Source organism: Moschus berezovskii, chromosome 16 (genome assembly GCF_049115385.1).
Source record: "Moschus berezovskii isolate FMDL1 chromosome 16, NW_MosBer_1.0, whole genome shotgun sequence".
Taxonomy (NCBI): domain Eukaryota; kingdom Metazoa; phylum Chordata; class Mammalia; order Artiodactyla; family Moschidae; genus Moschus; species Moschus berezovskii.
The window spans coordinates 39,128,633-39,154,227 of record NC_142475.1 but is presented as its reverse complement, the minus strand read 5'-3'; the positions used below and the strand labels follow the sequence as shown (position 1 = coordinate 39,154,227).

General features: G+C 38.8%; 1 non-coding gene across 1 annotated transcript; it reads left to right on the top strand.

Annotated features, from left to right (window-relative positions):
* Nucleotides 1-24,310: 24,310 nt before the first annotated feature.
* LOC129560582 (small nucleolar RNA SNORA61) lies at nucleotides 24,311-24,442 on the top strand. The gene has a single exon (XR_008686811.2). It is a non-coding gene; the product is annotated as a small nucleolar RNA SNORA61 (small nucleolar RNA).
* The last annotated feature ends 1,153 nt before the right edge of the window (nucleotides 24,443-25,595 follow it).

Below are 25,595 nucleotides of genomic sequence, written 5' to 3'. Positions count from 1 at the left end.
ACAGCATTGTGCAACAGAGCTCTAGAACTCTTTTATCTTCCTTAACTGAAACTTTCTATATGTTAAATAACAACTTTCTCCTCCTCTAGTTCCTAGCAACCATCATTCTACTCTCTGCTTCTTTGAGTTTGACTATTTTGGAGACTTCATATAAGTGGATTCATGTAGTATTTGTCCTTCTATGATTCAGTTCAGTTCAGTTCAGTCACTTAGTCGTGTCCGACTCTTTGCGACCCCATGAACCAAAGCACGCCAGGCCTTCTTGTCCCTCACCAACTCCCGGAGTTCACTCAAACTCATGTCCATCGAGTCGGTGATGCCAACCAGCCATCTCATTCTCTGTCGTCCCTGTCTCCTCCTACCCCCATCCCTCCCAGAATCAGACTCTTTTCCAGTGAGTCAACTCGTCGCATGAGGTGGCCAAAGTATTGGAGTTTCAGCTTTAGCATCAGTCCTTCCAATGAACACCCAGGATTGATCTCCTTTAGAATGGACTGGTTGGGTTTCCTTGCAGTCCAAGGGACTCTCAAGAGTCTTCTCCAGCACCACAGTTCAAAAGCATCAATTCTTCGGTGATCAGCTTTCTTCACAGTCCAACTCTCACATCCATACATGACCACAGGAAAAAACATAGCCTTGACTAGACGGACCTTGGTTGGCAAAGTAATATCTCTGCTTTTTAATATGCTATCTAGGCTGATCATAACTTTCCTTCCAAGGAGTACGCGTCTTTTAATTTCATGGCTGCACTCAGCATCCGCAGTGATTTTGGAGCCCAAAAAAATAAAGTCTGACACTGTTTCCACTGTTTCCCCATCTATTTCCCATGAAGTGATGGGACCAGATGCCATGATCTTCGTTTTCTGAATGTTGAGCTTCAAGCCAAACTTTTCACTCTCCTCTTTCACTTTCATCAAGAGACCTTTGAGTTCCTCTTCACTTTCTGCCATAAGGGTGGTGTCATCTGCATATCTGAGGTTATTGATATTTCTCCGGCAATCTTGATTCCAGTTTGTGCTTCTTTCAGCCCAGCATTCCTCATGATGTACTCTGAATATAACTTAAATAAGCAGGGTGACAATATACAACCTTGACGTACTCCTTTTCCTATTTGGAACCAGTCAGTTGTTCCATGTACAGTTCTGACTGTTGCTTCCTGACCTGGATACAGGTTTCTCAAGAGGCAGGTCAGGTGGTCTGGGATTCCCATCTCTTTCAGAATGTTCCACAGTTTATTGTGATCCACACAGTCAAAGGCTTTGGCATAGTCAATGAAGCAGAAATAGATGTTTTTCTGGAACTCTCCTGCTTTCTCCATGATCCAGCGGATGTTGGCAATTTGATCTCTGGTGCCTCTGCCTTTTCTAAAACCTGTTTGAACATCTGGAAGTTCACGATTCACATACTGCTGAAGCCTGGCTTGGAGAATTTTGAGCATGACTTTACTAGCGTGTGAGATGAGTGCAATTGTGCGGTAGTTTGAGCATTCTTTGGCATTACCTTTCTTTGGGATTGGAATGAAGACTGACCTTTTCCAGTCCTGTGGCCATTGCTGAGTTTTCCAAATTTGCTGGCATATTGAGTGTAGCACTTTCATAGCATCATCTTTCAGGATTTGAAATAGCTCAACTGGAATTCCATCACCTCCACTAGCTTTGTTCGTAGTGATGCTTTCTAAGGCCCACTTGACTTCACATTCCAAGATGTCTGGCTCTAGGTCAGTGATCACGTTATCGTGACTATCTTGGTCGTGAAGATCTTTTTTGTACAGTTCTTCAGTGTATTCTTGCCACCTCTTCTTAATATCTTCTGCTTCTGTTAGATATTATTCTCTTTAGAGAAAGCCACAAAGCTGAGTGTATCCTGTCTATTCTTTACCAAATGAACAACCTCTAGAAATTAAAACTCCATTTGTATTGGTGAGGACTTAAACCTTTCACCTTCTCTCTGAGAGGACTTCACATGACTGAGAATTCTTTGTTGTTGGAAGCAGAGAGCTTCAGCCTGGGAGGAATACGCCACAGAAAACGAAATGAATATCAGCAGTTAGACAGGACCAAGTGACCAACACCCATGTGTTGCAAAGTGTAATGAATGGATCCAGAAGGTCCACAGAGGCCCATCTCTTTGAAGAGGCAGCTCAGCCAAGAGCACAGAGCCTTCAACTTTCTCCAAAACTTTTGTTCCAAGCCTTACTAAAATGGAAGAATGAAGTTTATTGGCATGTGGCTACTTTCACACCATAAAATCACCATAACATTTTCAATTTTGCCTATTTATTGTTATGCCAAGAAGCACCAGCTGAAATACATTAGTGACCAATCATCACCCAGTATCCTTCTCCTTTATTGCCAAGACATTTCTCATTAAAGATGACTAAAACCAATATTCCAGTTCTTGGATGCAAACTGGTGCAGACTGTCATGAGCCATTCTCAAGCTCAGCAGGTCAGGAGAATGCAGTCTGCTTTATTTATTTGCTTAAATCAAGCATAACATTTGAAATCCAAAGCATACATTAAATTATTTTCTCTTAAACAAATTTGAGCTAATGTGTATTTAAGGGAGGTTCATTTAACAGACGAAGTATTTAATTGTGCCTCTTCCTTTTCTCTTTAACATGTTTATGCCCAAGGAGGGTAGTACATCAATTCCGTACATGCAATAATCCAGCCAGAAGAAAAAAGAAAAGATCATTCCATACTTACATGATGCTTTCTTTGCATATCAAGAAATGAAAGTCTCTTTCCAAACTGCTCTGCTTCATTTGGTGACCAAAATAGAGCTCCCTGAAACAATGGGAAATGAACTCACGTAGAGTGTTGAGAACCTGCTGTCAAGCAACACTTTCTCCCAGAATGTGAAAAACACGCACATCATTCCCTTTTCCTTTCTGCCCTCGCCCTCCTCCCTCTTGCATTTTAATGAGGTTCACTGTTACTATTTCCATTATCCTGATTTTAGGATTTCACAGGCAGAAGATGAATGGCTGTGCAATCCTGGCCTCCTTGGTTCATGACAGATACTGAGTTTTAATAAACTCCTCAAGGAAAATGCTCATTGAAATTTAGCAAATATTTTATGCAAAAATTACCACAACATTGCTGATGCTGAGAAGAAACACTATAACAGCACTATAGTTAATGCTCCTTCTGGATTCAGACTCCCCAAATGCAAACATAGATAACTGATAACAAGTTTGGATATAGGAAAAAAAAACAACTCAGCAGTAAGGGAACACCTGCAGTGTTATATGCTAGGGGAGGCTATTAATAGACTCTTACCAGCTTCTGCCTAGGGAATGAAGATGAAGTTAAATCTTGTATATCTATAGAAGCTTCCTTTTTTAAATGGCTTTCTCTATCTCTCTGTATGTGTGTGCCTACATTTGTATAATTCCAGTACTTTTTCTCATAAATAGCAAATCGGGCTTTTGAGTGTTATATAAAAGCAGTGACACTGAAGAACAATGTATTTATTCATTCACTCAACTCTAACTGGTATGTCCCAACTTTCACCAACTTTGGAGAGGAAATCAGCTTACATTTGATCTCCCAAATGTTGTTTCTGATCCTGCAGATGCTCACGTGAGAAAATCCAGTCTTTCCACAGATTCTCTTGTTCAGATGGTTCCAAGCTAGCTCACAAGTGCCTGAGAATCAGTTCAGGTCAGCCTTTTAGCCCACCAGGGACCATATGAATTGTCCTTGAAGGCAGTGTTGACAACCACTGGCCACAGTGCTAGTCACATAGAAAATGAGTTGTTTCTGCGGTCCCTAGTGAGGAACTCTGGACCTCCAAAATCCTTGTAACATTCAAGGATGGGAAATGGAGTGGAGAGACAGGAGGAGAGGGGTCTACAATAAAGTTTCCTCATCTGTAATGGTTTGTGGTAGCAAAGCAGTCCTCAAAGATGCCTAAATCCTAATCCCTGGAACCTATAAATAGGTTACCTTACCAGAGAAAAGGGATTTAGCATATATGATTAAGGTTAAGGACCTTGAGATGAGTGGACTATTCTGGAGCTCATCTAATTGCATGAGTCCTTCAGAGCACAGTCTTTCTCAGCCAAGGTCAGAGTCAAAGGGAGATATGACAAAGGCAGAAATATCAAAGGGATATCATGTTGCTGGCTTTGAAGCTAGAAGAAAGCCATGAGCCAAAATGTGCAGGCATCTTCAGAAGCTGGAGGAGGCAAGAAAACAGATTCTCCTCCAGAAGGAAATGCAACCCTCCCAGCACCTTGGTTTTCACACAGTGACACCTGTGTTTAATTTCTGACTTACAAAATTGTAAGTGCTGCTTAAGCTTCTGACTCTATGATATGATAATTTATTGTGGCAGCAATCAAAAACAAATACAGAGTTATCCTGGTTTAGCAATCTAGCTCGGCTCTTCTGTCATTATCACAGACTAGTGCCTTCAATGAGGCTACTGCCCCCTGTTGGCAATGGGCTCACTCGTTAGAGGACAGACCAAACCCAGATGGAGAGGGACACTGGCTTCCATCACGTAAGCTCAGACAGAGGTGGCCATCAGCCACTGTGACAGCTCTTTCTAGTCCCTCATCCTGCGGCACAAACTCATCAGTGGGTTCCTGACTGTTGGAAGTAGCAAATTCCTGATTTAAGAATCATCACTGCTTTTTAACCTTCACCTTTAATCCTGAAATCAATCTTCAAGTCAAATTCCATTATGCTCAGCTTTCACAGCATCTGTGACCTGAACTTCTGTGACATCTTTACCACTAGAATATTGTGGGGATTATATTGTGCCACTTACGGACATAACCCTTTAACTCTCCCTGCTTGCTAATCAGCAACACATAACCAGACTAGAAGCATCTGCCCAAGCACCTCCCTCAGTTACTTCTAATCTAGTGTTTCGAAGTCATGTTAAACATATAGGCACACAATTGTGGGGTTTCTCCAAGAGGAAAGCAGTATATCCAGGCTTTATCTGGGCAGTGACCCACCAGCAGCTAGGCACCCAGAGTAGCCAAACATGCATGGACATTTCTCCCATTCCACGTTTTTAATCTAAGAGTATTTGAACATTTGCATTTGAAATTTTTCTGTGTCTCCTTTCTCTAACACACAATATACAAGTTAGCTCATCTGTTTCCACTGATCAGGTCTACTGGCTGGTTACTGTGCTTTCACTTTACAGTTTGCATATCCTTATATACAGCATTGACATGGATGTGTAAACAAATGGTTATTTATTGGCCTCAACATACATCTGCTTTTAATTTGATACAACAAATGCCGGACACCTGGGTTCGATCGCTGGGTTGGGAAGATCCCCTAGAGGAGGGCATGGCAACCCACTCCAGTATTCTTGCCTGGAAAATCCCCATGAACAAAGAAGCCTGGTAGGCTACTGTCCATAGGGTCACAAAGAGTCAGACACGACTGAGCAAGTAAGTACAATCACACATGCAGTAATACCATAGATCAACTGGTAAAATGTGAGTGGTGAGAAACAATTATAATTCAAAAGGTCTTTTCTGAAAAAGAATATGGTAATTGTACCTGTTCGCATCTCTGCCACATCTCCTTACTTCATATATATATATATATATATATACAATTTATTTATTTCTGTATTTGGTTGTGCCAGGTCTTAGATGTGGCACTCAAGATCTTCGATCTTGGTTATACCCTGCAGAATCTTCTAACTGTGGCATGCAGTAGCTTTAGTTATGGCATGCGAATCCTTAGTTGCATCATATGGGATCTAGTTCCCTTCAGTTCAGTTCAGTCACTCATTCGTGTCTGACTCTTTGTGATCCAATGAATCACAGCATGCTGGGCCTTGCTGTCCATCACCAACTCCCAGAGTTTACCCAAATTCATGTCCATCAAGTCGGTGATGCCATCCAGCCATCTCATTCTCTGTCATCCCCTTTTCCTCCTGCCCCTAACCCTCCCAACATCAGGGTCTTTTCCAGTGAGTCAACTCGTCACATGAGGTAGACAAAGTATTGGAGTTTCAGCTTCAGCATCAGTCCTTCCAATGAAAACCCAGGACTGATCTCCTTTAGAATGGACTGGTTGGATCTCCTTGCAGTCCAAGGGATTCTCAAGAGTCTTCTCCAACACCACAGTTCAAAAGCATCAATTCTCGGGTGCTCAGCTTTCTTCACAGTCTAACTCTCACATCCATACATGACCACTGGAAAAACCATAGCCTTGACTAGATGGACCTTTGTTGGCAAAGTAATGTCTCTGCTTTTTAATATGCTTTCTAGGCTGGTCACAATTTTCCTTTCAAGGAGTAAGAATCTTTTAATTTCATGGCTGCAATCACCATCTGCAGTGATTTTGGAGCCCAAAAATATAAAATCTGATACTGTTTCCACTGTTTCCCCATCTATTTCCCATGAAGTGATGAGACCAGATGCCATGAACTTAGTTTTCTGAATGTTGAGCTTCAAGCCAACCTTTTCACTCTCCTCTTTCACTTTCATCAAGAGGCTTTTGAGTTCCCTCTTCGCTTTCTGCCTTAAAGGTGGTGTCATCTGCATATCTGAGGTGATTGATATTTCTCCCAGCAATCTTGATTCCAGCTTGTGCTTCTTCCAGCCCAGCATTCCTCATGATGTACTCTGCATATAAGTTAAATAAGCAGGGTGACAATAAACAGCCTTGACGTACTCCTTTTCCTATTTGGAACCAGTCTGTTGTTCCATGTACAGTTCTGACTGTTGCTTCCTGACCTGCATACAGGTTTCTCAAGAGGCAGGTCAGGTGGTCTGGGATTCCCATCTCTTTCAGAATTTTCCACAGTTTATTGTGATCCACACAGTCAAAGGCTTTGGCATAGTCAATAAAGCAGAAATAGATGTTTTTCTGGAACTCTCTTGCTTTTTCCATGATCCAGCGAATGTTGGCAATTTGATCTCTGGTTCCTCTGCCTTTTCTAAAACCAGCTTGAACATCTGGAAGTTCACGGTTCACGTATCGCTGAAGCCTGGCTTGGAGAATTTTGAGCATGACTTTACTAGCGTGTGAGATGAGTGCAATTGTGCGGTAGTTTGAGCATTCTTTGACATTGCCTTTCTTTGGAATTGGAATGAAACTGACCTTTTCCAGTCCTGTGGCCATTGCTGAGTTCTCCAAATTTGCTGGCATATTGAGTGTAGCACTGTCACAGCATCATCTTTCAGGATTTGAAATAGCTCAACTGGAATTCCCTTACTGGAGATCAAACCCAGGTTCTCTGCATTGGTAGAGTGAAGTCTTAGCCACTGGACCACGCAGGAGATCTCCACATCTCCTTACTTTTCATGACAACCATATAAAAGGAGCAATTACAACTATTTATAAATTTTCAGGAAGGAAACTGATAACCACATGTATTACCTCACTGAAAGTCTCATACTAATAACGCTGAACCCGATTCTCAACGTTGATTCTCATCACTCATTTCTATAATTCTTTCTACTCTTTCATTCCTCTTGACCTGGTTCCACCCGAAGGTGAGATAGCCATTTATCTAGACAAGCATCTTGATTAGATTCATGATCTTTTCATTTAAAAAAAAAAACCTTAAACCTGTATCAAACAAATGAAATTGCTCTTAATCAGAACATAGAATACCAGCATTACAAATCCTTGCAACGACTACAACCTTGAACTCCTTCAGTCCCAGTCTTATAAGCTGCCAACCAAGTAAATATGCTATTCATGAAATAATTTTTATTTTATGACCCTGCCCATTAGCTACCAGGGACGCTTGACTTTAAAAAGTATTATTTTTGTTGTCTTAGTTTCTTTAACTCAACATTAAAGGACCATAGAAGAAACAGCTCTGTGAAAGTTATATTTAACCTCATGTCAGATGCTCTGAAGAACAGAGTCTTCTTTATTAGATCCCAGAAGACAAATTTAAGAATTTGGAAATGCTGTGCTCCTTCTAAATATTACCTAGTTTTTCAACCTTTGGAGACTCTAAATCTCATAAACAACTATGTTTCCCACGCTGTTTTGGTCTTTAAGGAAGTTTTAAATCAAATTTGCAGGCAAGTTTCAGGATTATAGGGTATGTTTGGCTGTGTTACAATTTTAGTCTTTTATCACAGTAGTTTTTATTTTATCATCTTCATCTTTTCCCCTTCATCTTGCCTACATCATTTATTTATCTCTGTGTTTTAGTTGTATGCATTTTAATAATCTTAAAACATTTGATGGAACTTGGTGGTCAAAAAAGATAAGATAAATTTCTGGTTTTGTAAAGTCAATAATCATGTAGCTTTTTACATTTCTCTCTTAATACTAACATAAAGCTTGTATAATCCTAAAATGATACGATTGCTATTTGGGGGTTTATCTTTTATGAATGCCCACTGATCCAGCTGAGATTTAAAAGAGGCTTAGGGGTGAAAAAAAGAGGTTTAGGGACAACTCTGCAAGATAAAGTTTGCTGGAAAGAATTACACTATCTCATATTACATAGGTTGTACTTCAAGTGGGTAGAGGGTTGAAGTTTTATTTTGAACTGGGATTATAGATATAGTCTTTTTGGAATTGATTAATTTGAGCCAAATCTCAAATTCCACGCCATCCCCTAGCTTACTGTATGCCTAAATTGTAATCTACTCTCTGCTTGCATTTCTGTTTTCACAATTAAAAATATTAAGTTGTTTGGATGATTAAATAAGATAATGCATGCAAAGCATTTAGCACAGTGTCTGGCATAGAGTAAGTTGACAAATGGAAGCTATTATTATTATTATTATTATCATTAGTATGGTTACTATCACAAAATAATAAATGTTAGTTATTGTTGTTAGTACTATTATTATCTCAGAACATAAGAATGGCCCACAGGGACACCTGAAATCAAGGATAGGACTTTGCTTACAAGTAGAATAGATATACTCTAATGTCACATAATTGTGTGATAGAAACTCCAGATTTTTCATGTCAGTAAATTAAAGAAGCAGAACCTTTTGAGGGCAAGACTTATCAAACACCTACCAGAATCATGGTATAACCTTAAATTACCTTCTATAACATGTGTACATTTGAAAGCATCCTTAGAAACCCCTCAGGATTGATTAGCTTCAAAGTGAACCCCCACACAACTAAGTGGTTTAACTTGTTGGATAGAGTTATTTAGTTGGCTATCTGGTTGCCAAAGCAATTGTGCCAAAAATGATTTTAGCTTTGGCACACATCAAACTTTAAAACCCTTCTTAATTACTATCCATCAATTGAACTGCTTCTGAAGAATATTAGAGGAACATGTGTAAAGAACATTGTTTGTTTTTTTTTTTTTTCTATTTATCAGTCTTTTTATCTAACTGAAAGTGAAAGTCACTCAGTCGTGTCCAACTCTTTGCAATCCCATGGACTATACAGTCCATGGAATTCTCCAGGCCAGAATACTGAAGTAGGTAACCGTTCCCTTCTCCAGAGGATCTTCCCAATCCAGGGATCAAACCCAAGCCTCCCTCATTGCAGGCAGATTCTTTACCAACTGAGCCACATGGAAGCCCCAAAATGCTGGAGTGGGTAGCCTATCCCTTCTCCAGCAGATTTCCCAACCCAGGAATCTAACCAAGGTCTCCTGCACTGTAGGCAGATTCTCTACCAACTAAGCTATCAGGGAAGCCCCTATTTAGCTCGTCATTTATTTATAGTTTGTTTTTTGTTTTGTTTGTTTAGTTAAATGAAAAAAAGCAAGTAAGAAATTACGAGTCATATTTTCAGTTTAGGAATATATTTTTCCCAGAGAAGTAAGAGTTCCAAAACATTGTAGGTCAATTATGCCATATGTGAAAATATCTTGGCACTTTATTCTTCTTAGGGCAATGTCATTTCCCAAATCTTTCTCAGTCCTAAATGTAACCAATGTTTATTAAAAGAAATGAATTTCAGCCAATGTGACATGTATTTTCATACATATGATTTTTACACTTAATTGATGGTTCGTTCACAGTAGGGACCCTTCCTTTCTGCTTTGTTCACTTCTGAATGGCCAGTGCCTAGAATGGTCTTATACATGGTGGGCAACTATTCATTGAATGGATAAATGAATAAATAGATATATTAGCACTTCAACCTGGGAAAGCAATAAATAATACTTATAATCACAGTTCTGACTGACAATACTTTCAGTAGAATATGATGAGATCCTTTCTGTGGACAGTTAAATAAACAGCAAAATTGGATATAATGCTGTATGACTCATTTCCATATTTTCCAAAGTGACATTGTCTATGATATCACTGTTTCCAGAATTATAGGTATCATGAACTTGGCATATCTAGAACAAATATTTACTTAACAAATCTAAAATATTCATTTTTAGGCCTTAAAATGATAAATTAAACTATAAAATTATCCTTCTTAGGTTTAATGTCACCTTCAACCAAATATTTATTTTTGAATCCTTATTTTCTTACCCTTACAATAGTTTAGTATATTTCTAGATTTTTTTAAAAACCTCGATAGATTTAAGTGATTCTAATGATTTAAATTCATTTTGCAAACATTCCCCAGCTTTGAGACTTAAAGAAATGTTTAATGTGTCATTTTTAAAGACATGCTATTAACTAAGTTGAAATATTCTCAACACACTTCATTATGTACAAAAGCTCCAAAACTGTTCTGAATAAAAATGACTTGCTAAGATTTAGTAATACATTATCTTATATTTACATATTTCTTTAATAGATTTACATATAACTATCAAATAATTGTTCTGATTATGCTTAGAATTTAAAATTTTACTTGTCTTTAAGATAATAGAAAATAATTTCTGCAGTAATTCTCTTCGTATTTGTCTTATCTGATTATATGCATGCATGGTTGACATTTAAAGAATATTAATCATACTTTTAAAGAGCAAAAAATAGATTCTTTTTCATACTAGATATTACTGATGACTTCTACATAAGTATTGAAAAGAATGATTTTTCCTCAAATTAACCACACGAGATATTCAATGTTTTATTTCCAATCAAAATACTAAGTACAATCCCATCAGCAACGCTAGAAAAATACCATTGCTTTTACAGATGGTTCATATAAATTCTGCTTTAAAAAATTATGATGGTTGCTGATACTAGTCAAGCTCCACCCAACCTGGTTCTTCAACAAGGCAAATGATCCTGACTTTCCAAAATGTTAGCAAACACCCACAAAATAAGTGATATTGGAATTACAGGTATTCCAGGTGGTTACACTGGGAATATATGCCAACTTGCAAGTAGAATAGAATCTGTAGAACTCTCTCCATGCTTACATGAGGACCACAAATCACCACTTAATCTGTACCCTGTCTTCTCATAAAAATAAGCATGAGAAGAGGCATCTGAATTCCCATGTGTGTCTGAATCTGAGTTTCCAAATCACCAAATGTCATAAGGCAATTTATTTTCTTTATCTCTGCAGACATTTATGATCACCTCTGCCTATGACAAGTATTCTACACAGCAGCTTGCAACCTCATTTTTAAAAACAAAGTATCTGTTTGCACAGAGCTAGATTCACTAGTGGAAAAAAAAGAGGCTTTTATGAAAAAAAAGCAAAACACTTATGTAACAAAATTTAATTTTCAAAGGTAAATGTATTAAGCTTTTCTGTAAAGCCTCTGAGAAAACAATACTTGTCTCCCCCAATTCAGGTATGTCATAAGCATTCCTGGCACATTGGCTAATAACAGAGTGATTAAAGAACTTCTTTCTAAATAGAAAAAAGCAAATCCCAATAGCTAAAATAGCTTACATTTTAAAAATAAATACTTAAGCAAATTTTCTCATATATCATTAAATATTCAAAATTAATTAACAAATAATTTTTTTGATTTAAAATTGATACAGATTTAAGTCCAAGGTTTTCTCAGAGCCTTGCCATTTGATGGTTCTAACAACTTAAGAGGCTTCCCTGGTGGCTCAGAGAGTAAGGCATCTGCCTGCAATATGGGAGACCTGGATCAATCCCTCGGTCTGGAAGATCCCCTGGAGAAGGAAATGGCAATTCACTCCAGTACTCTTGTCTGGAATATTCCGTGGACAGAGGAGCTTGGTAGGCTACAGTCCATGGGGTTTCAAAGTTGGACATGACTGAGCAACTTCACTTCACTGGTACCTCAGCTGGTAAAGAATCTACCTGCAGTGCAGGAGACACCAGTTCCATTCCTGGGTCTGGAAGATCTGCTGGAGAAGGGATCGGCTACCCACTCCAGTATTCCTGGGCTTCCCTGGTGGTTCAGCTGGTAATGAATCAGCCTGCAATGCAGGAAACCTGGACTTGATCCCTGGGTTGCGAAGATCCCCTGAAGGAGGGAACCATTCCTCACTTCAGTATTCTGGCCTGGAGAATTCCATGAACTTTATAGTCCATGGGGTTGTAAAAAGTCAGACACTACTGAGTGACTTTCACTTTCAATAACTTCAGACTCACCTGTGTTTCTCCAAAAGTTTTGTTCTGGCCTAGTGATATATGAAACATCTCTCTCCCTGTCTAATTTCTTTGTTATTTCTGAAATTAAAATTTAGAAATGAGCTTACATAATTCTGTGTCTATTTTTAGGCTATTAATTCAACATTGATATGGAAGAGAAGCTCTGAAAAAGAAGAGAAATATTTCTTCTCCAACAGGCACGTCCTGCTTTAGTCCCTTCAGCAATAAATCCTTCCTCTGCTCCATGCTTTGATGTTGTCATCTGCTTTGATGGCCTTGTCTTACATGTACACCGAGGCATTCCTAGTCAAGTGTTCTGAGTCATTAGTGGCATGTGAATTTTCATTGGATTAACAACTCCAGTGGAGTTTAATTCTTTTATAAGAAAAGAATGTCTTCCACTCCAAATTTCTCTGCTAATGGCTGCAGTAACTTAATGATCTGCATCATGTTCATTATCACTGCCATAAATGAACACTAGTGGTGTACCAGCAGCAAACCAGTGGAAGACTGTAACATGACATAAATCAAGCAGATCACCAGAGGCTGGAAAGGAATGTGGAGAGTACTCTTGGAAGATGTTCAAAAGCCAGTCATGATCAGTAACGCTCTAACTTGCAGCATCTGCTGTCTGCTTGCTCTCTCCTTTAAATGACCTGTGCTTCCTTTTCAAAGTCAATGCTGGAAGATTTCAAATGCAGACAACATTCAACAGGAAGGAAGATGTAAACAAAACACAAATGGGTACTTGACATCCTTAATGCCCAAGCATATGGGTCAGAGTTCATTAGGGCATTTAATCCAGCCATGCAAATTGGTTTATGCCTAGGGTCTTATGCCTAGGGAAATAATCTGAGCCTGAAGAAACTTGAACAATGGCTCCAAAAAATACCTTGCTTAAATTTTCTGGAATGTGAGGGTCAATTCCAGCTCAAGGACTTTGCATTCACTGTTCTCTTTGCCTAGAAAGATTTTCCCCAGAAATTCTGATTTATAATCTGAGTATCAATCCAAATCTAGCACTTCTTAAGAAATGCTGCTGCTGCTGCTGCTAAGTCACTTCAGTCGTGTCCGACTCTGTGTGACCCCATAGACGGAAGCCCACCAGGCTCCCCCATCCCTGGGATTCTCCAGGCAAGAACACTGGAGTGGGTTGCCATTTCCTTCTCCAATGTGTGAAAGTGAAAAGTGAAATGCTAGCACTGAATTAACTCTCCCATGCATTCGTCTCTTTTATTTTCTCTATAATATTTATTATTAACAGAAATTATTATCAATATTAATTATTATCAGTCTCCTTCTCCCCACCAAGATGAAGATTCTATGAGAACAAGTACATTTATCTACTTTGTTCATCAGCGTTTTCCCCAGTGTTCTGAAGAATTCCTGAGAGGAGGCGCTAAATATAAGTCCATGTAGGAAAAAGCAAGTGAAAAAGAATGAGTATCTAAGGACAAAATAATCAGTTACTCCAAGCTTAGCACATAATTGACACTGAGTGAATGAAACATAAAGTCATTATCCCTTTAGTTATTATGGGGAAAAATATATTATTTCAAAATGGAATATGATAATTAACAAAGGGAAAAATTCTAGTCAAATTTATAATATGGGTAAAGCTTTTGAATTTTTACCAGCCTGGAAGTTATTGTGATCATTGGTAATTCCAGGACTAAGTTGAGTTTACTATGGTAACAGCATCACACAAGGATTGTCAATTTTTCACCAAAGGGTTGCTTTTCTTTCCATGCTTGGGAAGGGACAGTGCACTATTTTGGTTAGGTATGTGGATACTAGAATCAGCAGGCAGGGGTTATTCCTGCTCACTAGAAAAATGAAGTTACTTTACCTTTCCAAATTTCTTCTACTTCATCTGTAACCCTATAGTACCTACCTCATGTCTCAGTCTTCTCAGTACGCTATAACAAAATAGAAGAAGAAACAATCTTTCTCATTGTCTTGAAGGTGGGAAATCCAAGATCAAGGTGTCAGCATGTTCATATTCAAGGTGAAAGTAACTATCTCTCAGTCGTGTCTGACTCTTTGCGACCCCATGGACTATACAGTCCATGGAATTCTCCAGGCCAGAATACTCTAGTGGGTAGCCTTTCTCTTCTCCAGGGGATCTTCCCAACCCAAGGATCAAACCCAGGTTTCCCACATTATAGGAGTGGTATTTTCCTATAAAGGCAGTAATCTCTTGATGAGGGCCACACCCAAGTATTGGAGTTTCAGCTTTAGCATCAGTCCTTTCAATGAACACCCAGGACTGATCTCCTTTAGAATGGACTGGTTGGATCTCCTTGCAGTCCAAGGGACTCTCAAGAGTCTTCTCCAATACCACAGTTCAGAAGCATCAATTCTTCAGCGATCGGCTTTCTTCACAGTCTAACTCTCACATCCATACATGACCATTAGAAAAACCATAGCCTTGACTAGACAGACCTTTGTTGGCAAAATAATGTCTCTGCTTTTTAATATACTATCCAGGTTGGTCATAACCTTCCTTCCAAGGAGTAAGCGCCTTTTAATTTCATGGCTGCAATCAGCATCCACTCTGATGCTGGGAGGGATTGGGGGTAGGAGGAGAAGGGGACGACAGAGAATGAGATGGCTGGATGGCATCACCGACTCAATGGACATGAGTTTGAGTGAACTCCGGGAGTTGGTGACGGACAGGGAGGCCTGGTGTGCTGTGATTCATGGGGTTGCAAAGAGTTGGACACAACTGAGTGACTGAACTGAATTACCTCCCAGAGGCCTCACCTCTAATACCACTGAATTGGGGGTTAGACCTTCAACATATGAATTTTGGAGGAACACAAATAGTCTGTAACACTTCAGGAATGTGTTGTTGGCTTATGGGAAATAATAAATTTGAAGTGCTTAGGGCACTTTTGGTGCATTATAAGCACCCAAGTGTGTTGTGTGCTCATTCGCTCAGTCGTGTCCTACTCTCTTCAACCCCGTGGATTGCAGCCCATCAGCCTATGCTGTCCATAGAATTTTCTAGGCAAGAATCCTGGAGAGAGTTGCCATTTCCTACTCCAAGTATCCTCCCCACCCGCGGATGGAACCTGAGTCTCTCGTGTCTCCTGAATTGGCAGGCAGATTCTTTATCAGTGCACCACTTGAGAAGTCAGCATGTTAGCATCTGTAATTAAAATACATAGCTAATATAAATTTCATTTATGACTCATAAATACATGATTTCCGAAATAGTTTCAATAGATATTTTAGATTTTACATGTGGATTTTATTTCAGTTCAGAAAAAAATACACTGATCCCATTACTTTACTCTTTGTTTAAAATTCAGTTCATTTCACACACTGAAATCCAGTCCTTTGGTTTACATTTCCTAGCCAAGAGTGATCAGAATTCGGTCCATCTCCCACTTTAGGGTTAAAGCTAGGGTTGATAAATGACAAATGATAAACCAGCTTTTGTCTGAGTTTCTGTCTGACTACCTGTGAGCTTAATAGGCCAAAAAAGCTTCTAATATAGTTCTTCTGAAACCAATTCACAAGTGTTTCATTAATGATCTCCAGCAGAGATGATGCACAACACAATGCACTCAGGAACCCCTGGTGATTTTTTCAGTGGATGCTCAGGGGTTGACAGGAGGAAAGCAAAATAGCCACAATTAAATCCATGTTCTCAGTGACAGACAGAATCTAGGACCTGAGGGGGAAAATGTGACACATAAATATATGACCCAAACTTGGTGATAAAAGTCAGTAAGTATAAGAAGCCAAGCATCATATCCTGATATTAAAACACGACTAGAGGTCACTGCACCTCCCAAAACCTGGAGTTCATAGACCCAGTTTTATAAATATTCAACACTATATAAAAGATAAAATTTAAATGTGAAAACTCAAAATAGAAAAATAGTAATGAACCCAATTTTTTTATATAGTTGACCCTTCTTATCCTCCAATTTAACAGATAGCAGACCAAAAATACCCAGAAAAAAAAATTCCAGAAAGTTCCAAAAGGCAAAACCTGAATTTGCTATACCAAAGCAACTGCTTTATAGCATTTACATCGAATTAGGCATTATAAGCTATCAGGAGGCTATTTAAAGTATACAGGAGGATACGTATAGGTTATTTGCAAATACTCCTGGGTATTCATTGGAAGGACTGATGCTAAAGCTGAAACTCCAATACTTTGGCCACCTCATGCGAAGAGCTGACTCACTGGAAAAGACTCTGATGCTGGGAGGGATTGGGGGCAGGAGGAGAAGGGGACGACAGAGGATGAGATGGCTGGATGGCAACACTGACTCAATGGACATGAGTTTGAGTGAATTCCGGGAGTTGGTGGCGTACAGGGAGGCCTGGTGTGCTGTGATTCGTGGGGTCACAAAGAGTCAGACACGACTGAGCGACTGAACTGAACTGATGTCATTTTATATAAGCAGCTTGAGTATCTGCAGATTGTGATATTCTCAGGGATCCTGGAACTAATCCCACAGACACTGAGTGACAACTGTATATTTGTGTTTTTTTAAATACAGCAGAATGTTACCAAAGAAGCTCTGGGTATGGTATTATAAGTGAGTTTATCTCCTGGTTTGATAGAAAGCATATGATTTGTTGGTAAATGTGTATGACTTTTAACAATGAGAAAAATTAAGACATTATAAAATCTTACATCAACCCTGTAAGTGAAGCAAAACGATGCTTATTTCGAGAATTTTTAAATATGGGTATGTTGTATTACCAAGCACTGCTTCCTCATCATTGTGGTCTGCGTTGGTCATACCTAGATCAGAAAGTTCAAAGGTGTAAAAGCGAAAACTAGTTCAACTGCAATTTGTCCAAAGTTACTCATTCATTTAACATGTGCTTGTCTTTTTTTCCCCTTACCTGGAGACTCTTCTGGACTATAAGAATACAAAGAAAAGTTGGAAAGTCCTTGCCCTCAAAGACTCAGTCAGAACGGGAAGTGCTGGACAATGGGAAAAACAAACAATTGCAAATAGCGAAGTGAGAACAGAGGTACATACAGAGAATGGAAAGAGGTTGAAAAGAGAGGAAATAAAGTCAAGTCAGGGAAGACTTAAAGGAAAATAATGAGGAAAGGAATTTTGAAGTTTCCTAGAAGTTCTTCAGGCAGATTGAATTAGGATAGGTCATGGTAGGGAAATAAACTCTCTTGATCGAAGAGACAGGTGAGTCCTGTTCTAGCTGTGAGTGGGGAAAAAAGATCATATTTACTGGAAATAGCATTATTATTATCTTATTTTATTTCCAGTAAACATGATCCTTTTTTCCCCTCTCAGAGTTGCAATAGGAGAATTCAGATAAATGGTTGATACAATAATTAAAGTCAAAAAGTCACATACCAGTTAGTAGGTAACATAAAGAGATTCTGGGTAATGAATAACAGCTCATTAAATTAGGAACCTTGGAAATTATATACATATACTATTTACATATTTACATATACTATTTACTATTTACATATATAAGAAAAATAGAATAAGGAATCATAATTAATTATATAATCTCAAACAAATCATCTCAAATCATGGAAATAATAGATGCAAGCAACAGAAGAGAAAGGGTCAAGCTGATCTACAGAAGTCATCTAAAATATAAAATGGAAAGAAAGATAGGAAGCAAAGAAAAACAAGATGATCCAGAGGGCAACTAAAATGACGTAAAGGTTAATCTTGACAGGAGCAGTCAAAACACAAAAAAAAGTACTAAAAAATAACAAATGAATACACATTCATAAAAAGAATAACTTTTTGTAAAAAAAAAAAAAAAGGAAGATCAGATATGAATTAATGCAAGTGACACAAAACGAAAGAGATGCAAGAGGTGGGGAGCCCAGGACACAATCCCATTCAGTAGTAAACTTGTGACTCCAACAGATGGGACACTTAACCCTTCAAGTACTCTGGCACCTGACACTTGGAAACTGCAGAATTATGATTGTGGACATGGGAACGTAAAGATGCCTTTCAGGTTTTTTTTCAAGGTGTCCAGTGCAGTAGCCACGAACTGAGTTTTCTGAAGAATAAACAAAATAAGTTACACTTTCAATATGACGCAGGTTGATATAGAACTTAAGCACAAAGATACAGATTTCAGATCCTGGCTCTTCACTTCCCAGCTGTGTGACATTTTCCAAGTTTTATAACCTCTCTGTTTCCAGCTTTCCCTGTTTAAAATAGCAATAATAATACTATATACTTCAAAGAGCTCTGTCAAATGACAATAATAACAGTGCTCTTCACTGGTTGTCAATGCAGTAAAGGATTTAGAACTGTGGACTAACACAGTGAGAACAATTTAAGAGTTAGACATTGATGATGACGGTGGGGATCATGATGATGGTGAATGCCTAGGGGTTAACTCCAATGGTCCTCAATGTTAGACAAACCCCTGCTCTTTTACATTACCTTTGTGATCTTCAACAAATGTAATCATTCCAAACTCCAGTACCTTGTACTGTCACTCTTCTAAAAGGGAGTGACAGTAACTACCTGGCATCTTGTGAGAGTTAAGTGTAAGGGCTCATGAGTAGTGTGATGAATGTGAGTCTGCCAAGACCCTCCAATTTGGAGCAAAAATATGTCAAAATTGATGCCATGCCTACAGGACCTCATGCTTATCCAGTCTTGTTTTGCTTGTGTCACAAGCTGCTATTAGGTTATATGATTATGGTGAGATCTATTATTTTAAAAAGTTTCCCTGGTGGCACAGTAGTAAAGAATCTGCCTATCAATGCAGGAGACGAGAGTTAAATCCCTGGTTAGGGAAAATCCCCTGGAGGAGGAAACGGCAACCCACTCCAGTATTCTTGCCTGGGAAATCCCATGGACAGAGGAGACTGGCGGGCTACAATCTATCGGGTTGCAAAAGAATCTGACGCAAATTAGTGACTAAACAACAACAACAAATTATTCTAAGAGAAACAAATAGAAGCTTCTTTTCCTACATACAAATGTAGACAATTATTTGTGAGGAAGAGATAGCTAGATGGCATTACCAATGCAATGGACATGAACTTGGGCAAACCTCAGGAGATGGTGATGGACAGAGAGGCCTGGCGTGCCGCAGTCCATGGGGTCACAAAGTGTCAGACATGAGTGAGTGACTGAAGAACAGCAACAGTGATCCTGCATTGGTGAATTAACCGACATCCTAGAAACATGGTGAGGAAACTAGCCATAGCTAATTTAAGGGAAATTCCAGTGAGCAATGTGAAGTAACACTGAACCCCCAGAACTTCCAGAGAGCCCACTGCACGGTTCAGAGCTTGTCATGATCAAGCAGAGGAGGCTCTCTTGAGGTGTCCCTCGAAAGTCACCTCTTAAGTTTGTACAGTAGTGAAACGGATCGAGAGGATAAATCTCTTCCTGGGGAGAGGAATGGGGTTTCCCAAAGGAGCAAGAAGGGATTTTGAGAGAGCGATGTATGTTGGGAAAGGTGGAACATGGGGAAAAAAGACAGTGAGGATAAAGGAGCAGATGTATAAGACTTCCTTTCTGGGAGGGTATCTTGGTTGTGATTAAGGCAGTACCTACCCAAGAGGTGTGTGCTCTTCAACACAATAATCATGCTGACAAACATATTATGGATATATATCACACTTAGAAGCATCTGTGAGGGTTTCCACTGCCACTGCCTTGCTAATAGTGAAACAAAGAAATGATTTACACTTCTATTAAGACAAAAATGGTTAGGTAAGCTAATGTTGACACGATGAAAGATTTTAGAAATATATTCACATGAAAAAATAGCACATATACAACAGCAAAATATGCAACCATTAGAGTCATGTTTGTGAAGAATGATGAATGATGTGGAAAAATACGTATGTGTGTAGCTAAATCTGCTGCTGCTGCTAAGTCGCTTCAGTCGTGTCCGACTCTGCGTGACCCCATAGACGGCAGCCCACCAGGCTCCTCTGTCCCTGGGATTCTCCAGGCAAGAACACTGGAGTGGGTTGCCATTTCCTTCTCTATGTGCACATATATGCAGAAGGACAAAAAAGCAAAGTGACATGATATAATAATCTCAGATGCATGTTTTTTATTTTCTTTTTAATGCACAGGAAAAGAAACTAAGCAAAATACAAAACAAATAATAATGCTGCTCATGTTGCCTCTGAGTGAGGAGATACTGATTTTTCTGCTCCTTTACCCTGCTTAAGCCCTCCCTGCTCTGAAAGATGGAGACCTCATAGATGACGATAAGGGCAGAGATACAGACTTCATGGAGAGTTGTCAGTGCCGCTCAGCACCCAGCTCAACTATATAAAGATACCAGGAGAGGGAACATCTGCAGTTTTCCCATCCATGGTGCTGCTGTATAATTATGCTGAAGCCAAGACAACCCTTGATTCTAGAGGCAAGAGGAGAAACAATATGCTGGCAGTGTCTAGAAGCTCCTTCAGTTCAGTTCAGTTGCTCAGTCGTGTCCGACTCTCCGCAACCCCATGAATCACAGCACGCCAGGCCTCCCTGTCCATCACCAAATCCCGGAGTTCACTCAAACTCATGTCCATCGAGTCGGCGATGCCATGCAGCCAACTCATTCTCTGCCGTCCCCTTCTCCTCCCGCCCTCAACCTTTCCCAGAATCAGAGTCTTTTCCAGTGAGTCAACTCGTCGCATGAGGTAGACAAAGTATTGCAGTTTCAGCTGTAGCATCAGTCTTCCAATGAACACCCGGGATTGATCTCCTTTAGAATGGACTGGTTGGATCTCCTTGCAGTCCAAGGGACTCTCAAGATTCTTCTCCAACACCACAGTTCAAAAGCATCAATTCTTCGGCGATCAGCTTTCTTCACAGTCCAACTCTCACATCCATACATGACCACGGGAAAAACCATAGCCTTGACTAGACGGACCTTGGTTGGCAAAGTAATGTCTCTGCTTTTTAATGTACTATCAAGGTTGGTCATAACTTTCCTTCCAAGGAGTAAGCGTCTTTTAATTTCATGGCTGCAATCAGCATCCACAGTGATTTTGGAGCCCAAAAAAATAAAGTCTGACACTGTTTCCACTGTTTCCCCATCTATTTCCCATGAAGTGATGGGACCAGATGCCATGATCTTTGTTTTCTGAATGTTGAGCTTCAAGCCAACCTTTTCACTCTCCTCTTTTACTTTCATCAAGAGGCTTTTGAGTTCCTCTTCACTTTCTGCCATAAGGGTGGTGTCACCAGCATATCTGAGATTATTGATATTTCTCCCAGCAATCGTGATTCCAGTTTGTGCTTCTTCCAGCCCAGCGTTCCTCATGATGTACTCCGCATATAAGTTAAATAAGCAAGGTGACAATATACAGCCTTGACGTACTCCTTTTCCTATTTGGAACCAGTCTGTTGTTCCATGTACAGTTCTGACTGTTGCTTCCTGACCTGCATACAGGTTTCTCAAGAGGCAGGTCAGGTGGTCTGGGATTCCCATCTCTTTCAGAATTTTCCACAGTTTATTGTGATCCACACAGTCAAAGGCTTTGGCATAGTCAATAAAGCAGAAATAGATGTTTTTCTGGAACTCTCTTGCTTTCTCCATGATCCAGTGGATGTTGGCTATTTGATCTCTGGTGCCTCTGCCTTTTCTAAAAACTGCTTGAACATCTGGGAGTTCCCGGTTCACATATTGCTGAAGCCTGGCTTGGAGAATTTTGAGCATGACTTTACTAGCCTGTGAGATGAGTGCAATTGTGCGGTAGTTTGAGCATTCTTTGGCATTGCCTTTCTTTGGGATTGGAATGAAGACTGACCTTTTCCAGTCCTGTGGCCACTGCTGAGTTTTCCAAATTTGCTGGCATATTGAGTGCAGCACTTTCACAGCATCATCTTTCAAGATTTGAAATAGCTCAACTGGAATTCCATCACCTCCACTAGCTTTGTTCATAGTGATGCTTTCTAAGGCCCACTTGACTTCACATTCCAAGATGTCTGGCTCTAGGTCAGTGATCACGTTATCATGACTATCTTGGTCGTGAAGATCTTTTTTGTACAGTTCTTCTGTGTATTCTTGCCACCTCTTCTTAATATCTTCTGCTTCTCCTAGGTCCATACCATTTTTGGCCTTTATCGAGCTCATCTTTGCATGAAATGTTCCCTTGGTATCTCTAATTTTCTTGAAGAGATCTCTAGTCTTTCCCATTCTGTTGTTTTCCTCTATTTCTTTGCATTGATAGCTGAGGAAGGCTTTCTTATCTCTCCTTGCTGTTCTTTGGAACTCTGCATTCAGATGCTTATATCTTTCCTTTTCTCCTTTGCTTTTCGCTTCTCTTCTTTTCACAGCTATTTGTAAGGCCTCCTCAGACAGCCATTTTGCTTTTTTGCATTTCTTTTCCATGGGGATGGTCTTGGTCCCTGTCTCCTGTACAATGTCAGGAACCTCTGTCCATAGTTCATCAGGCACTCTATCTATCAGATCTAGTCCCTTAAATCTATTTCTCACTTCCACTGTATAATCATAAGGGATTTGATTTAGGTCATATCTGAATGGTCTAGTGGTTTTCCCTACTTTCTTCAATTTTAGTCTGAATTTGGCAATAAGGAGTTCAGGATCTGAGCCACAGTCAGCTCCTGATCTTGTTTTTGCTAACTGTATAGAACTTCTCCATCTTTGGCTGCAGAGAATATAATCAATCTGATTTCGGTGTTGACCATCTGGTGATGTCCATGTGTAGAGTCTTCTCTTGTGTTGTTGGAAGAGGGTGTTTGCTATGACCAGTGCGTTCTCTTGACAAAACTCTATTAGCCCTTGCCCTGCTTCATTCCGTGCTCCAAGGCCAAATTTGCCTGTTACTCCAGGTGTTTCTTGACTTCCTTCTTTTGAATTCCAGTCCCCTATAATGAAAAGGACATCTTTTTGGGGTGTTAGTTCTAAAAGGTCTTTTAGGTCTTCATAGAACCGTTCAACTTCAACTTCTTCAGCGTTACTGGTTGGGGCATAAGCCTGGATTACCGTAATATTGAATGGTTTGCCTTGGAAACGAACAGAAATCATTCTGTCATTTTTTAAGATTGCATCCAAGTACTGCATTTCGGACTCTTTTGTTGACCATGATGGCTACTCCATTTCTTCTAAGGGATTCCTGTCCACAGTAGTAGATATAATGGTCATCTGAGTTAAATTCACCCATTCCAGTCCATTTTAATTCACTGATTCCTAGAATGTCGACGTTCACTCTTGCCATCTCCTGTTTGACCACTTCCAATTTGCCTTGATTCATGGACCTAACATTCCAGGTTCCTATGCAATATTGCTCTTTACAGCACCGGACCTTGCTTCTATCACTGGTCACATCCACAGCTGGGTATTGGTTTTGCTTTTGCTCCATCCCTTCATTCCTTCTAGAGTTATTTCTCCACTGATCTCCAGTAGCATACTGGGCACCTACCGACCTGGGGAATTCCTCATTCAGTAACCTATCATTTTGCCTTTTGATACTGTTCATGGGGTTCTCAAGGCAAGTATACTGAAGTGGTTTGCCATTCCCTTCTCCAGTGGACCACATTCGGCTGTGGTCCATGTGATCAGATCAACTGCAATTCAGCCATATATGGAAGTAGCTTTGAGGGCCAAAATGTCATTGAGTTGCTCAGTCTTCCCTCTTTGTTTTGTCCCTCTACAAAGTCTAGAATCCTTTGGAATTTCTCCTAAATGTTGCAATGTAATTCTTTTTATTTATATTCCTTAATTTTTATACCTTTCCTATCTCCAATAATTATTTTGCTTAAATGTCCCCAACCCCCTTTACCCTCACTCAAAAGCCTTGGCTCTGCCCAGGGTGAGGAGTAGAACATGAAGTCAGTGCAAACATGACTATACTTTTGCATTTTATACTAAGAGCATGCTTTACTTTAATAATCAAGAAAGCAAGGTAAAATTTTAAAAATAAATTAAACCCTCCAGTGTCCTTTCCCATCATATCTGAATTCTGGTCTCAGTGGTCATATTAATAAAAGGAGGAATAGTAGCACTGAAGCTGTGCTCATAGTATCTGCTATATAGCATGTGGGCTAATTTCAAACAAGGTAAAAATAATAATATAATATATATAATATACAATATAATAATATATTATATATAATATATATTATATATATGAATAATATAAATATATAATATATATTATAAATATGTGTATAATATATGATAATTATAATATATTATATAATAATGTAATATAAATATAATATATAAATAATAATAATTATATTATAATATTACAGTATATTAATATATTGTAAATATTTAAATTATATAATATATAATAATTATACTATATATTATATATAGATAATATATTATTATATATTATAATATTAATAAAATATAATATAATTAAATTTAAAACATAAATAAATATTAAGATGGCTGGCATTTTCCTCAGAATTAGAAATAAATATATTTTTATATATATATGATATAATGAAAGTCTTTTATACATACATATGTGAATGTGGACTATGCCTAAATAATCAAATAAAAATTAAAGAAAACTTTTCTTAAGTTTATATGTCTACAGAAAGTATTTTGAAGTAATTTTTTATTGATGTCTTTCTACATAATTCCCAGAATATTAATTATGGAAAAACAGATATTCCCTTTTCTTTTTAAATGCTATCTATCTTTTAAAAATATTTACCTGTTTTCAAAATGAGAGTCCAGAGGTTTATAGGAATTATTAATCTCTTTGAAATAATCATGAACTATTTTCCCTGAATCCAATAAAATACTGATACTTATTGATATAACTGGAATGCAGTTGTTTTATTTCTGTACTCAACTGAGAAAGCAGGGGAATTTGGGAGGGATTTTGCTGTTATTATTATTATTTTCATAGTATTTCAGAAAACAACTTTAGTTTTCTCTTTCCCGCATGCTCTGTGATCATTCCTGCTACCAAAATGTGCTACAGAAAGTTTTCTTAGCATCTCTTATCTCATAATGCAACCTTCAAGAGGAGAAAGAATTTTCTTTGTTTTAACAATTTCAGAAACATTCTTATCATTTCCGGATAGAATTTTAGAACTATGAAAATTTGTCTAACTGAATTTTAGCTAGTCAGCTTAACCTCCAGTCATGTTGGCCAAAACCTGTTTAAGTGTTTGTTATTTTACATCTAAAACTATACATCAGTTCAGTTCAGTCACTCAATTGTGACTGACCCTTTGCGATTCCATGG